We start from the raw sequence: 14,589 nt of genomic DNA on the forward strand, positions 1-14,589 counted from the left end.
ACGGGGTCTTTGCATAGCAGGTGCTATAGAACACACGAAACTTGTCTTTAGGACTGTGTTAGAATAAAAGTACTAGTACATCCTAAGGCTTTGGTAGTGTTCCCCCCATCTGGGCTCATGCTGTGTTGGTGATACGTGACTTCCTCTCGGGCTTGGTATTTGTGTGAGGGCAGGGAATTGAATCATGTTGTCGCTAGAGTGTTTTGAGCCACTAAAGGGAATTTATAATGGCTTTGGCTGCATCGCCTCCTTTCCTAAAGAGAACGAAACGACAGCACCTTGTCAGCTGTTCCTGTGGAAAAACAATTTACAGAGAGTAAGAGATTTGCTTTCCTCTTACGCTGAAAGTCTGTTCGAATGTAATGGTAGGCACTAGACCAGTAAATTGAAAACACGTTTTAAGATTCTTTCTATAGGATATATCAAAGAAGTCTGTATTATCCTATATCAGGTATGCTCTCGTGATGAAATTCTATACAGTAATTTTGAAGTCTGTAGACCATTGAAAACTTTATATTAAATTCTGAAAGCACTCTTTCCCCAAAGGGAATAATAATTCTCTATAGTCAAAATGATAGTTACTTCACTTTCTAAGAATACTCCTTACAAAACTTCACTCTCATCTGAGCAACCTCCCTGATGTTACAAAGCTGCTCACGTAAGTAAGCTTTTGTGTGTGCATAAGGTCAGACTTGAGTAGTTAGAGCATGTGAGAGGCAGCCAGTCATGTCACTGTGCATGGGGAGGAAAGATGCTGGTATGGGAGTGTCTGAGCAAGAGGGAAAGGAGCTGTTCAGTTGCTTGTGCTTTAGGCTTTAATTTTCAGTGTCAACAAAAGCATTTCAATCCATTTTAATTGTGCTGTACTCAGTTCTGTGTAATTCTGTGTCATTGTTGAGCCAAAGAAGCTGTGATGCATGGTGAGGTAAGCAGGGCTTCTTGAAGTATGAAGCAGCCACTTTACAAGAGGATATTCTATCAGATCTGGCTGTAGAATTTGATGCCATGGAGAGTCACAAAAGTGAGAAGAGAAAAATGACAGCAGTTTCTTCTGCTTCATGCTGAGGTAGGCACTGCAATCAGGGTGGATGGACCATACTCTCTCCATGGAAACAGAGAAGGCGTCTTTTCTAATACCCCCAGCATCAGACAGCTCTCCATAGTGTTCTAGTTTGGTACTGGCATGATTGAATATGACACAGGTGGATACTGAACCCAATAAAAATCCTTCCTTTACAACCTTCTCATTTGTCTAGCATTGCGCTGGGGTGCTCAGCCCTGAAGGAAGTTTCTCAGATGGTTTCTAAAATATTCCCTTTGTTAACTTATTTCCAGTCCTCAGCAGAAACATATTTTGTTGTAGATCACAAAATATCATTACTTTTCTGTAAGTATGGGACAAAAAGACAACAGTACTTTGTCGTGTAATGGATTGTACCCTAATTTATATAGAAAGACAGAGCCTTTGCTTTGTTTGCTATCCTCCTCCTGAAAAGGAGTAGAGGGAAAGTTGGAAATGTCCTTCATCAGACCATGGCAAATAAACTTGTGCTTTGACAGTGGAAGTCTTCAGTGTGCTCAATGATTCCTCAACTGACCTGTTTTAAAGGAATAAAGACTTTGCTGCTCTCTGAAAATTTATATTCCATCCAGAGAATGCTAGAGGTCCTTTGTGAAGTACGTGCATTATGGTACTTGGGCAATCTATCCTTGGCACTGTTTCTCCTGCTGGTTGCTCTTCTCATGCAAAATCAGAAGAAGGAATTTCATTTAATTAAAAAAGTATGATATTGTGATTTAAAATGAGATTGAGCAAGTATATTGCCTGTCAAAAATAATTATTTTACATTGAAAGCATATCACCTAGAATGGTATTTAATCATATAATTAGTGGCATCAGTAGTACAGTGTGCTTCTATGTAATTTGAGAATGGAAAAGATGAGCTCTCTCTGTTGAATCTTTGTCTTGTTAAATAGCACTGTGAAAATCTAATTTAGGGGAGACTGTTATGTATATGATTGAATCGCTATAGCTTTTGATAGTATGATTTTTACATTTGTGTATATTTGACCCTCTAGTTGGGCAGTGAGTGTGTTCTTGTATGCTGAGCAAATAAAGATTGAAAGGCATCAGACATGTTTAACAGTGCAAGTTTAATGTAGTAACAGCTATCCTTTCTTTGGACTAAAATTGTAACGTGGAAATCTTAGGCATTGAATATGTTTTAAAAGATCAGTAGAAAACAATAAGCTGTTCTTCATTTGATAACAGCAGTACCTAACGTTTTGGTAGTAAACATACTCTCTTCAGGAGGTACTTGCTTTGCCAGTCTGATTCTTTCTCAGCTTATTTTTATGGCTATTGAATTTTTTCCTCTAGATTCAAGGAATACATTTTGGCTTTCACCGATTGCCTGTCTCACTTGTGCAGTCTTGTTCATTTTCTACTTGCCAGTCTCTGTCTTCTTGGGTGCTCTCACATTTCCATTTCAGTGCATGTAACTTCTCCCTCCATTGCTTGCTTCCTTGCCTCATTTGCTGATTTTGGGCTTTCTTGACCTTTCTTGGGCCTTTCAGGTTTACTGTTTGGAATTGGCACAATTGTCAGTCTAGGATACTTCAGTGAGTTACTACAAATCTCTCTTCCCTGGCAGACTTGAAGAACAGCATTCTCCAGTCTTTGACATAGTAGTGCAGTGGTCCTGTCCAATCGATTCCACTTCTGACAGTGGGCTGGCATAGCAGCTGCGTCCTGGTTATTCCTGTTGACAAACTGCTGTTTAGGACGTGTTAGCTGATTACTTTCTCCCACGTGTCCTTGTAAATCAGAGCAGTACTTCAGTTTTCTGATCTGCATGTTTTCAGTGAAGCATAAGACTAGATTTGGACACCCTAGAGGTTTTCAGACATTGATGGCTTGAAGGTATCTCCTGGCATGTCACTCTATTCACTTAAGGTGATGAAAAAGAAATTGATGTTTGAAGGAATGTATTCACTTGCTCTTTTAGAAATACACTTGGCTGGGTTTGCTATCTGTTGTTCTGTCTTTTTGCTTTGGCTTTGCTCGGAGTTTTAGGGAAAACTTTAATCTTTGCTTTATTACCTGAGGTAGTTCCAATATAGCAGTAGCGGGAGATACCTGAAATGCTGGGGAAAGACCTAGTCCACCTCTGCCCTTTTTCCTGTTGTATTGGCTTTGAATGCCATGTTTACCTACACAGTTTTGTATCTCACTTTTGCATTGTCCTTAACCTTGTGAGTATTTTTCTTTTTCTGAGAACTTTGCACACAATTGTTTATTAAGTAGACTTACAAAAAACAGCCAATTCTGCTACTGAATGGCTAAAATTTGAATCTCTTAGGAAATTTTATATGACATGTAGGTCTCCCAAAATGGAAAACTCTTTTTGAAAATCTTTATCTGAGTGGAAGCAGCTGATTGACTGAGTATTTAATGGAAAGAAAGCTCTCGTCCATTTGGTTCAGGAGGGCAGCTTTCAGGAGGCACAAATGGACTTTGTGCAGCAGAAGTGAGGTTGGAGAAAAGCAATAAAGGCACACTGAAGGGTTCCCAAAGCCTTCTGATATAGAGGGCCAGAAGTTGGCTTGCATGGATCTTTTTAGGGGTTGTCACCTCTTCCTTTCCTCATGTGATTTTATCTGGTCACAGTCAGCCCTTAGCTGTATCCCTTACTTAGCTGCTGTTAGAGTTCAGACCTGCCAGCCTCTTTTCCTGCATGCATGCACTTCAGTGACTCCTTAAAAAAGCTATTTCTTCTTAGCACAGAGCTGGTGTATGTAACTGCATGAAACTGCAGAGTGACTAGGAACTGCCTATAACATATGCAGCAGGTTTGACCAGAGACAAAATGCCTTGCTTTTTTGCAGCCGATGTGTGATCCTTCACACAAAGCTCTTGCCTATTTGCATACACCAAAACTCAAAGTGTGAGGCCCAATTTCAGTTACTTCTTTCAACTTATTCCAAATCAGCCCAATTTGCTTCTTAAATTGCAGACTTTGTGAATGTACACTGTCCTAATTGCATCCCTTGCTCTTGTATAAGGCATAACGCAGCAAATGAATTAATCTGATTGTACTGGATGTTGTTGTTTTGCTGTGTTTATTTCCCGTCTGTGCATTTGTCTGCCTTTGGGTATGTTTCTGCTCAGAGAAAGAGGCTGAAAAATACCATTTTGTTTTTCAAGCTTTCAACCAGATCATGTGACCTCATAGGAAATCTGTTTCTGTTGAGACATAATTTAGGCCATCACCATAAAAGTTGGAAATTAAACAAGTATTGATTAACTAACTCCAGCTGACTGTTCATACCACATGTTCCTGGAGATACCTTTGTAAGAGTCAATGCAAAGTAAGTGACTCTCAGAGCCAAGAATGGCAGAGATGCATCAGAAATGGGACTAGGTAATTAAACTGTTCATTAAGCATGGCAGATGCAGAGTTCATGACTTGATTTGCCATCTGCTTTGTTTTGTCATCAGTAAAGATTTAAAATAATGCTAACAGTTTCTCTGTCATATTGGGTCCTGCATTATGTTTTTACTTATGAGGCAGATGAGTTTAAAGCACAAGGAAGGATCTTAAAGTTATGGGGGTGCAGTGAAGAAGGTGAATTCACCCTTTTCCTGGGATAGAAAAGAAATTAGCTTTAAGTATTGTACTCAATATTGCACTCAGTAGCAATGAAAACAACCACTCTGGCAAACAGATGTCTTACAACAGACTTTCTTTTGGGTATCACACCGCTCTCTGCATCCAGGTCGCACAGACAGCTTTGGGGCAGAACTGAGCTGCTCCTCTGTATTAGAAGTAGTATCGAATGCTTTTCCCCGGCCGTTATGAGATGATGCTTCTTCCTTCTTTCAGTCGGCTTCATGACTCCATGTATATCTTTGAGAGCAGTGCCATTACTCATGCATCACCAGCTGTGCTGCCACTCTTTGCGTGATTGTTAACTGCTGTCAGCCTGACCCTTGCCAGTCCTTTCCCTCAGCTCACCGTGTCTCCCCTTCATAGATTTTTATAAACCCACGGAAGTTCTCTTCCTTTTTATGCCTGCAAATAAACACATTCTAAAGCAATTCCACGGCTCCCTTTTCTGTGGTTCAGCAAGGCAGGTTTTGTCTGGTGAGATAGTACTTCTAGATCATCCTGCATGCTTGAGGAGAGGGGAGACAAGGCACTCTGTGTTTGAGACTCTAAAACCTTTTAGATTGAGCACAGCTCCCTTTAATTTCAACGTGATTTATCAGTTAACTACCAATCACCTTTTCTCTGAAATTATTTATGGGTGGAGGGGGGATGATGGCATGGGAAGAGAGATCATTAACTGCTGTGGGACAGAGAGAAAGGTAATTACAGCCTGCAGAGTACAGGGGATTTGAACAGGTCTGTGCTGAATTGTAATTTTTTAGTAACCAGTAATTTTAGTTCCCAGACTCCTCTTGTGGGGTGCCTTTTTTTAAAGGATGAGGACTAACAGGTCTGGGATGAGATGCTTTTATGAAAAATCTCCCCTTGCCCTCCCCCCCGTTAGCTGGTGTCGCATTGCTCCTGAGTTCAGCCTGCTTCAGGGTTCTCGTTGGGCTTCACGTTCGTGGTTTGCACGGGACTGTCTGGGTTACTGGATAAAGTGTGCTAAGTTTTGTGAGGGGAAAGTGGGATTTGGGGGTTTTATAACTGCTGCTGTAGACTTTTCTGTTGAGGTTGAGGAAATAGCATGTTTTGTGTTTGCTTTTGTTGGCCTCTGACAGCCTTGTGTCTTGTGAGGTGGAAGTGTTCAGGGAAAGAGTTCTGGGAGGATTTTTTTTAACGCTAGGGTGTTTTTTTTTTTTTCCCCCTGTATAACTCAAATTTGTTGTGCGTTTTTTGAGTTACTTCTTCCAATTACTTACTATGTCATGGTTTAGCCTGATCCACCTAGCCGCTTGCTGGAGCTCAGCTGCCTCCTGAACGTAGCAGCATTGGAGGTCGCTTGCTGTACCACTTTTTGCCTGCAATGAGTGCTCTCTCTACAAGGAGGCTCTGCAAATATTTATTCTGACAACACTTTTCCTGTCTGTTGTTTTTTTAAATGTCTGTCACTGCTCTATTTCACCTTAATCATCTTATTGTCTGCATTGTAAGGATCGTTAAACCAAGCTTTCACCTTCCACATGTAACAACTTTCTAGGATCTATTGACCTGATTTCAAATATCTTTAGATCTCAGAGTCTGAGAGTGATTTTTCTCCTTTGACTCTACCCCCTAATTTGTCTGCTTCCGGGTTTTATTTAGCTTGTAACAGAATGGTCTGATTCTAGTTTTCATGGAAGTTGCTACAGAAAATACAAAAGAACAAATATAAATGTTATCAGCCCACGTAGTCTTGACTGCGTTACGCAAGCTGCTTGGCTCTGCAACTGTAAAAACATAGCAGTGTTGGTGGCTTCACCCTGCCTTTCTCATGAACCAGTCATAACATTTAATGAAATGGTTTCATAGGCAGTGCCTGTGCTGCCCTTTCTGTAGCATGCTGATCAGAATCCCATGATACTCCAGCAGCAATTTTTGCAGAGATTTGTACAATGACATACTAACTTTGGGCTGTTTTAAACTTGATGCTTCGTTATATTCATTACAAGATCTTATTTGCATGCTTGACATTTAAAAATATTGTGTTTGGAATGTGTTATTTATTTTGAGACCTTTATTAAGCAACCTCAGTCTAAGGGTTTAATTGTTACTGATAGCTAAGAGTATAATTACCTCAGTAAAATATCATGACTATATTAAGCAAATGGAAATTGTCTTTCAGAATAAAGGGAATACAAGCCATTTCCCTTTGAAACAGGCTGTTCCACTAGGCCTGCTAATATCATTTACTAATACAATTGCAGAATCTCTCTATAACGATTTAATAAGGAGAGCTGAAATCGGTATGTTTGGAGAAGAGGCTGTCTGTAGTAGTTTTGAAGCAGTGCACAAAGACTATTTGGAAGGAGGAAGCATCTTCAAACCAGAAAATATTACTGTTTCTCAAGTGAGATTTGCAGATTTCTGAAAGACAGTAGAAATTAGTGCTTTCTGGCACGGGCTACCAGACAAGCGCATGCTTGTCTTTTGCTTGGTTTTCTTTGTTTGACAGGAGCTTCCTTACTTCCCTGATTTGATCATAGGCTTACTACTCACTTTTTTTACTCAGTGAAGAAAGTAACAGAGTTGTGGAGTTCCCACTTCCTTATCCTGCTCTGAAATGACTTTTCAAAGCTTAAGAGTTCCTTTAGTTTCTGACTTGTCAGTCTGCATCTGCTGAAGGGATCTCTGGATCTGACATGACTGAGCTGTGGGCACTGCAGAAGTTTGGGAAGCATGGTCTGTCCTTGCTGCCTTGCTTTCCACTGGATCCTCTCTACTGAGATCTTTTGCTCTTGATCTGGTGTTGCCCTGATTCTTTATAACTAGTGGATAAATTTGCCTTTTCACTGACTTTGGATATTCTACTTCTTTGTGTACCTCTGTGGGTACCTATAGGAATTTGTCCCACAGAGGCATGAAAGTGATATGGTTTGTTAAGTAGAGCTTAGTCACCTGAGGGCTTTCGACATGGAAATGGTGAACATTAGCTTCAAATGACCAGCCTGGAGGCAGAAGATGAATTGACTCATGGGCCTTGCTTCCCTTTCCCTTTTAGGAGCATGAAAGAGCTCATAAAAATTATTCTAGCAATTTTTTGGGAATCAATTCTGTGTAATTTCTCTTGCCTTTTTATGCATCTGGTAAACCTTGTAATGATAAAAATACGGAGTTCATTACTAATCTTTATATCTGATGCTTTAGAGGTGGAGGCACAAGGACAGCCTCTGTATTCTTACTGATGTTATGCCTGACATTTCTATTTAAGCAAGGTGTTTAGAGGGTTTTTTAAAATTTTATGATAATTTGGAATATGCAGTGAATTTATGTGTTATTTTATGAGGTATTTTTGAAGGGCTATAGAAATGGAATCTTTTTTTCCCGGAATACTGACTGGATTCTGCTTTGTTCTACCACCACTAGATATTAATGCTCAATGCTAAGAGGTTAGATTATGAAAATTAGAAATATACCCGTAAAAGAATTTATTTGACCTTCAGTTCTCATATTTCTTTGAGAGAAGGGGCTGTAGTACTTCTAAAGGTAAAATATTCAATAAAAATAAATTAGGTTAATCCAATGTTATGGCTGAGAATTTAAACTCACCCAGGTCAGGTAATTCAAAGTTATAGTTCCCTTGATGTGTGTGTTGTAACATTTATTCCTTAGCTCCTCAACCTTGAATTATAAAGGATGGTCGAGTGGATATGGCAGAGAAGCAAGCGGGAAGATAGATGGGCGGAATGAGGGAGTTGCTGTTGAGCAGAACAAACCTCACTTGTGTGCCTCGCAAGCAAGGGAAGGCGAATAGCAAGAGGTGGCCATGTGGGGTAGCTGGGCACGGGCTTGGGCGGCATCCAAGGACAGGGGAGGGGATTTAGGATTTCTGAACAGCTGGCTCTAAAATACTACCTAGGGTAAGTGGCACAAAAAGGGTTTTTTTGCATTTTTGTTCCTTAGATGCAGTTTGAAGGCATTAATGTCTGTGACTCTTAGAGTGGTGGTATTGCCATGAGAACTGCAGCTTTGAATCTCTGACTTCTCTCTGTTTTAATTCTCAGCCATAAAACTGGATTAACTGGGTTTGCTTCAAGTTGAATTGTAGTGGATTTTTTTAAAGGATAGGAGAGAGGGATAATTAAGTAATTGCACAGTAGCTTATTTCAACATGTGATGGGAGCCTCTGGTAAGAACAGCTGCACTACTCAGACACCAGTCACTCAGAGCATCCTTTCAAATGAAGACCCAAAATCTTTCTAAAAGTGAAAGACTGGAGAATTAAGGAGTTTTGGATTGCTCCTGGCACAGTATCATGAAGTACTATTTTGCTCAATGCACCCTCACAACATCTCAGGTCAAGCATTGCTTACATTGATTAATATATTAGAAGTCAAATGAGTTTTTTCAAAGCATTGTGGAAATGGTCTTTGACCCATGATTTATTGCATTGAGGAGAAATGAAATGTTCCCTATTTTATGAGCACATTTTCTTAGGTAGTATTTCAGAGACAGCATTATTTAATGGGAACTATAGCAAACTTGAAGAATTGGTCTAGTTTCAGTTAATTAATTCTGATTGATGTATTGAGATTATATTGCAAGTTTCTGAATATAGAGGACATCTGCTGTTGGTTGGTTTTTGTTTGTTTGTTTGTTTGTTTTTTTGGTCTTGTTTTTTTTTTTTTTTTGTGTTGTGTGGGATACCTAGACCAGGAGCTGTGAAGAACCATTAACCATAAATTTTCCTGTTCAGGTAGAAGCAATTTGGGATAGTGGACAAACTGAGGCTTAATTTTCTCTCTGTATGAATCCAGAGCCTTGGGATTTCCCCGGAAATACCACTATCTTTTTTGAAATCAGGAATTTGGAAGGGGATTAATAGTTAAACAAAGTGTGAGCATGAGCCAGGAAAAGAAGATAAGCTTTTTACATCAAGATGATGTTTAACTTTGTTCCTGTCAGGAGGAGGAGGAGAACTATTTTTATGAGCATCTTGTGATTTGTAGAGGTTGTATGTAGGAAGATCCTACAACCCTATGGGGCGTCCAAGCTGTTTTTAAGTGTAGGGAAGCAGAGCCAGAGCAATGTTTAGTATGTCTGCCTGTAGTTGTGTCTACATCTCCTTACGTTCCTTGGGTAGTGAAGAAAAATGATTGTCTAAGGATTCCAACAAATCCCTTTGCTTGCAACGGCGTTGGGCCTGTAGGAAGTGAAACGTGCTTACTCCAGTGCCATACCATCCCAGGTACTTGCTTTTGTATGCAGCACCGAGGGAACAGGAGACTACACCCTGTTTGGTCTTCTAGTTACTATTATTTTGGGTGCCACAAGACTGTGGGTAAAGAATTGAGACAAAGTGGTTGAAGTGAAAGTAACTGAAGGGGGAGTATTTTTCAATGGATGACTTTACTACGAGTGTTTGAGAAGGTCTGTGCTGATCTCGTGCCTATGAGCTGCAAACACCTGGAGGGCTGGGTTAGACACTGATGCCAAATATTTCTCACAGAAAAATTTGCATTCTGCTAATTTGCTGTGACAGCCCATGCTGTAACTGCAAGATCTGTTGTTCTGCTGCAGCTGAATACTCTTCTCCACCGCCCCTTTGCTCCACCCAAGATGGGAGTGCAGCTTCCTCCATTCAGTTTTCTCCAACCTGCTGATGGCACTCTGAAGCTCACGTTCGCTTGTCCTGAGTGCCTGTAAGGAGCTGCAGAAAACAAATATAGAAAGAATTGGATGACAGGGCTCGAGGCTCACTGTCCTTGTGTGCATCTGAAGGAGAGATTCAGACTACAACAAGTAGTGGGTCCTAGGTAGAGCTTGTGCCTACCCGACTGTGTACCACAGGTTTAGATAGAGATAAATGGGGTCCAGTGTTCCCAAAGCCCCACGAGTGTAACCTCCGTGGGACAGTGCCAAGAACTCATTCCCTTTTCAGTGAGAGGAGGTCTTCTTATTCCCTTTCTCCCTCTGAGCAACAGGGGCTTCCTTTCACTGGGAGAAGCAGTTAGAAGAGCCCCTGCTCCCCCACCCTTTCTTCTGTGCCTCAGATGGGAGACATCTAGGTTACAGGTAGGTCCAAGATCAACAGCTGGTTGTTACAGATTAGCTGAATGGGAGAGTAGCTGGGAAGACTAATTCTGTGTATTAAACACCTGATTAATATAAAGATAAACATGGATATGAAGTAACATTTCTTTCGGTATGTACACACAGCAGAGAGACATGTGCTTCCACAGGGCATGTGCAAAATGAATTTGCACAATGAATGTGCAGTTCTCAAAATGATCTAGTGTCTGAATTAGCAATTTAAGCAATTTAACTCTTCTCCCCAGTTGCTCTTTTTTCAGACATGTACATAAGCTGCAGAAATTTTATGTTCTGCACTTGTAAAAGTAGTTCTACTATGTAAACAGTATTTTCAGTTTTACAGATAAGGAAACGTTTTTTGGCTTTATAAAATTAATTTTCTGTTGATAACATACTACCTTTGGAGACCAACATTCTAAGTTGACATTTCTGTTATATTAATTACAAAAGAAGAAAAGCTGTGCTTGTTTTGGCATTGGTAAATGCCATTTGCAAAGTTATTGGACAGCTGACCTTGTCAGAAGTGTTATTGCATTATCCCTCTGTGAGGGCCAGCACAACTGAATGGCAAGAAAAAAATGCAGAAAGAGAAAAGTAATTTCAGGAAATATAATGAAATCAAAACAAAATGCCTTTTATCTCTCTCCAACATGAAGATGTTTATTAAGATAGCATATGTAAGAGTTTGGTGCTGGGGGAAAAAAATGCTTGTGAACCACTCTAGGTTGCTTTTTAAAACTAAAAACCAATGAGCGAGAGAATTTTTGACCTTTTTCATGAAGTGAACATGAACAAGTGGCAATACTTACTCCAGTGACTTCTCTTCCACACTCTGTTTTAACCCGCAGTAACCCTGACCATCATCCTTCTCCCCTCTTACTGATTCTACCCAGGAGCCTGGGGGGGCTCAGCCTGCATGGACCAAAGCCCCCGTGCAGGGCTGGGGTGGGGGTAACCTGTGCCACGGCGGTGCTTGGAGGCTCTCCCTGGAAGCAGTTTCTTTCTCACCTCCAGTTCACTCTGCCAGTCCTTTAAGTAAATCTCAGCTCCTCTGTTTGCTTCTAGCAAAATACCAAGCAGCTCATCTGTTTGTTTTTCCCCTTCCCTCCCTCAATTTAAAGCCACAAAGCTATTACTTTTCTCAGAGCTGTTACTTGTCCTCCCTAAACACTGGGGAACAGCAGCAGCTGCGCATTCCTCCTGCCCTGCCTCAGTGTCCCGTCCAGGCACAGCTTTGCTGAACAGCCCTGGTGATTGCTTTCTGCAAGGGAGCTGCCTGCTTCCATATGCCCCTAAATAATCCTCTCCTTTCTTGAGCAGAAAAGTACCAGTTAGTTTATTGGCCATTTCTTCTTCGAACATGTGACCTACACCAGGAGATGTTGAGTGTCTGATTTTGCTTGTCCCTGCGTTTTCTCCCTATGGTGTAACTGTCACAGAGGTACAGTTCATGGGTAGCTTGGTGAGTTGTTGGTAACGGGGCATGTTTGTCACACTTTAAGGGCTTTAAATGAAATCTTTTCTACCAAAGAAATAATTAAAAAACCCAAGAAAGCTATTTAACCCACCCCCTCCTTTTATGCTAGCCAACGTGTTTCTTATGTAATATCTATGCACATGAATTTGTCATGTGTGGTGTTAACCTGAGGCTGTGTTTGTAGCCCTTGCATTCCAATATTGGCTTTTTACTTACATAAAAGAGAGGAAAAAAGAAAACTGCTGAATCCCTTGAAAATACCCTAAATAGGACACTGAACAGCTGTAAATAATAGCTAGGTTTATAGTTTAACTCTCCAGAGACATATGTGTGTTCTAAATCTGTTGTTTTCCTTCAGATAAACACAAGTAAACAAGAAATACAGGCAGTAGTGTAATTAAAAGTGCATACATTGCCTGCCTGGACATGGATTAGTGAGTTCTGAGCTTCTGAAGGTCCTTCTGCTCCAGCTGTGGGCTCATCCTCTGCACTTTGAGTCACCATGTCCATTGGAGTTTGCTCCCTAACATTAGGAATGATTTCATCCCTCTGAGGGACGAGCTAAAATTAACTTCTCTGAATCTGTCTCCTACCAAACCCACCCTGACTTTCTGAGGAGGTCTTTTTACTTTTCACCTAGCTAGGGTGAGTTTGGGGTTTTCCTTGTCAGTGTTTATATACTCACTATTTCTTTGTCTTCAGGGGTGTTTTTTGTCTAATTAGTTTTCTTTCAAGGAGAGGGAGCAGGGATGTGGAATTGTTGCCCCTCATCAGCCAGCAGTTACACAAGCTGATTTTTAATATCAAACTGCTCCACTGAAGGAACTGGATCTCTAAACTGCAGCCAAAACATCAAAGTATGCATTTCCAGTTGAATTAGCAATAACAGCAGATAAAGGACTTATTGCTGACCCTGGCCTGGTAGGCATGGGGTCATACTTTGCTTTGTGGAGAATTCACTGTATTTTGCACGTTCTTCAGTGGACAGAAACTGCAAGCTGTTCCTTCTCTGCTGTGGTTCTGCTCATGGATTGTGGATATGCCTCTATGCAAATGAATGGATGCCAAATGATCTGCATCAAAAATTTTGATTTGTAATTAACCTTTAATATGCTAAAAGGAAGACTAATAAAATTACATATAAATTAGAGAGTTCACATTCTTCATACAAATACAACTTAAGAAAAATGGTATTTCTCACTTCGCTGCGTTGTTAAAATGTAACAAGCAAGATTGCTGCTGTCCCCAGGGAGAGCTTTGGGACTCACTGGTCTGGATGAATAAGCCTTCTGAGTTCTTTCTCCTTGTAAATCTCTCCCGTAAGAAGTAGTAATAAGAAAGTTGGAGGGGAGGAATCTTCTTGTACTGGCTGTCCTTTCTCTTTTTTGTCTTGGTACTTGGTCTGGAGTTAAATATGCTATAAATATATGAATATCAGTGATTGGTAGACTTATGAGAGCTGTTAACAACTAATGAAAGTTAAATACTGTCTATTTTGGGAACCTGAATGACACTGCCACTCATATTTTAGCAGTACTTGATGTTTAGAGTTGCATTTTTCCTTCTGTCATTCCTGGGAGATAGAGAAGCACCATTATTTCAGTTATAAAAGATGATGGGGAGCGAAGATGCTCAGATGAAATGGCTGAAGACCATAGCCCAAGTCAAACAGGAGTTCTGTGGAAAATCTGTTAAATCTTTATTGCATCTGTTACTGAGAATATTTGTTTTTATGGAGTCCCACAATGCAGACTTCAGTTTTCTGTGGTTTACCTGTGTGACACTGACCTTCCTTCAGATAGCAAGTGCTTTTCTGTAGCATGTGTGTATCTATTCCCTGACATTGCCTGCTCCACTGTGTTAGCATCAGCATTTCACTGATTTTCTACATCTGCAGACTCCTGTCATATCCTGGAAGCATCTAGTATCATTTTGGTGAGCCTGTGTTAGTACAAGGACTTGATTTTTCTCCTGGAGCCGTGTTGCTGAAATGGTTGTGTTTGTGGAGGTTGTGCCCTGGTTCACAGGCGCAGGCTGGAGTCCCGTCCCTCCTCTCTGCAGGCCGTGTCTGGCCAGCATGTCCGTAGGGATGTCATAGCTCCAAAAGGTGTCCAAATCAAATAGCTAGGAGACTGTGATTGAAAAGGTGCTTGTGTGCACACTGTGAAAGCTAATATTTTTTTCCTTCCACTTTGCATTAACTTGCGTTTGTGTGCTCAGTCTGCTTATCAGCCATTGTTCTCCCCTCATTATTATTTTTTTTAGGTGCTCCGGTACGCCTCACCCTTGTCTCTAGGCTCTGCTAACATTAATATTTTAGGTTGTCAGCACACATCTTGCTATTTGCCCCTGGTTTTCTACAATAATAAGAATACTGAATGAAACTTC

At 40.7% G+C, this 14,589-nt stretch overlaps 1 protein-coding gene across 2 annotated transcripts in view; it reads left to right on the forward strand.

The window, feature by feature from the left end:
• The window catches only part of MAD1L1 (mitotic arrest deficient 1 like 1), a 378,475-nt gene that overhangs the window by 117,511 nt on the left and 246,375 nt on the right, over positions 1–14,589 (forward strand). The gene's annotated exons all lie outside the window — the stretch shown is intronic.

This window comes from Tyto alba, unplaced genomic scaffold (assembly GCF_018691265.1).
Source record: "Tyto alba isolate M040663 unplaced genomic scaffold, T.alba_DEE_v4.0 Super-Scaffold_28, whole genome shotgun sequence".
NCBI lineage: Eukaryota > Metazoa > Chordata > Aves > Strigiformes > Tytonidae > Tyto > Tyto alba.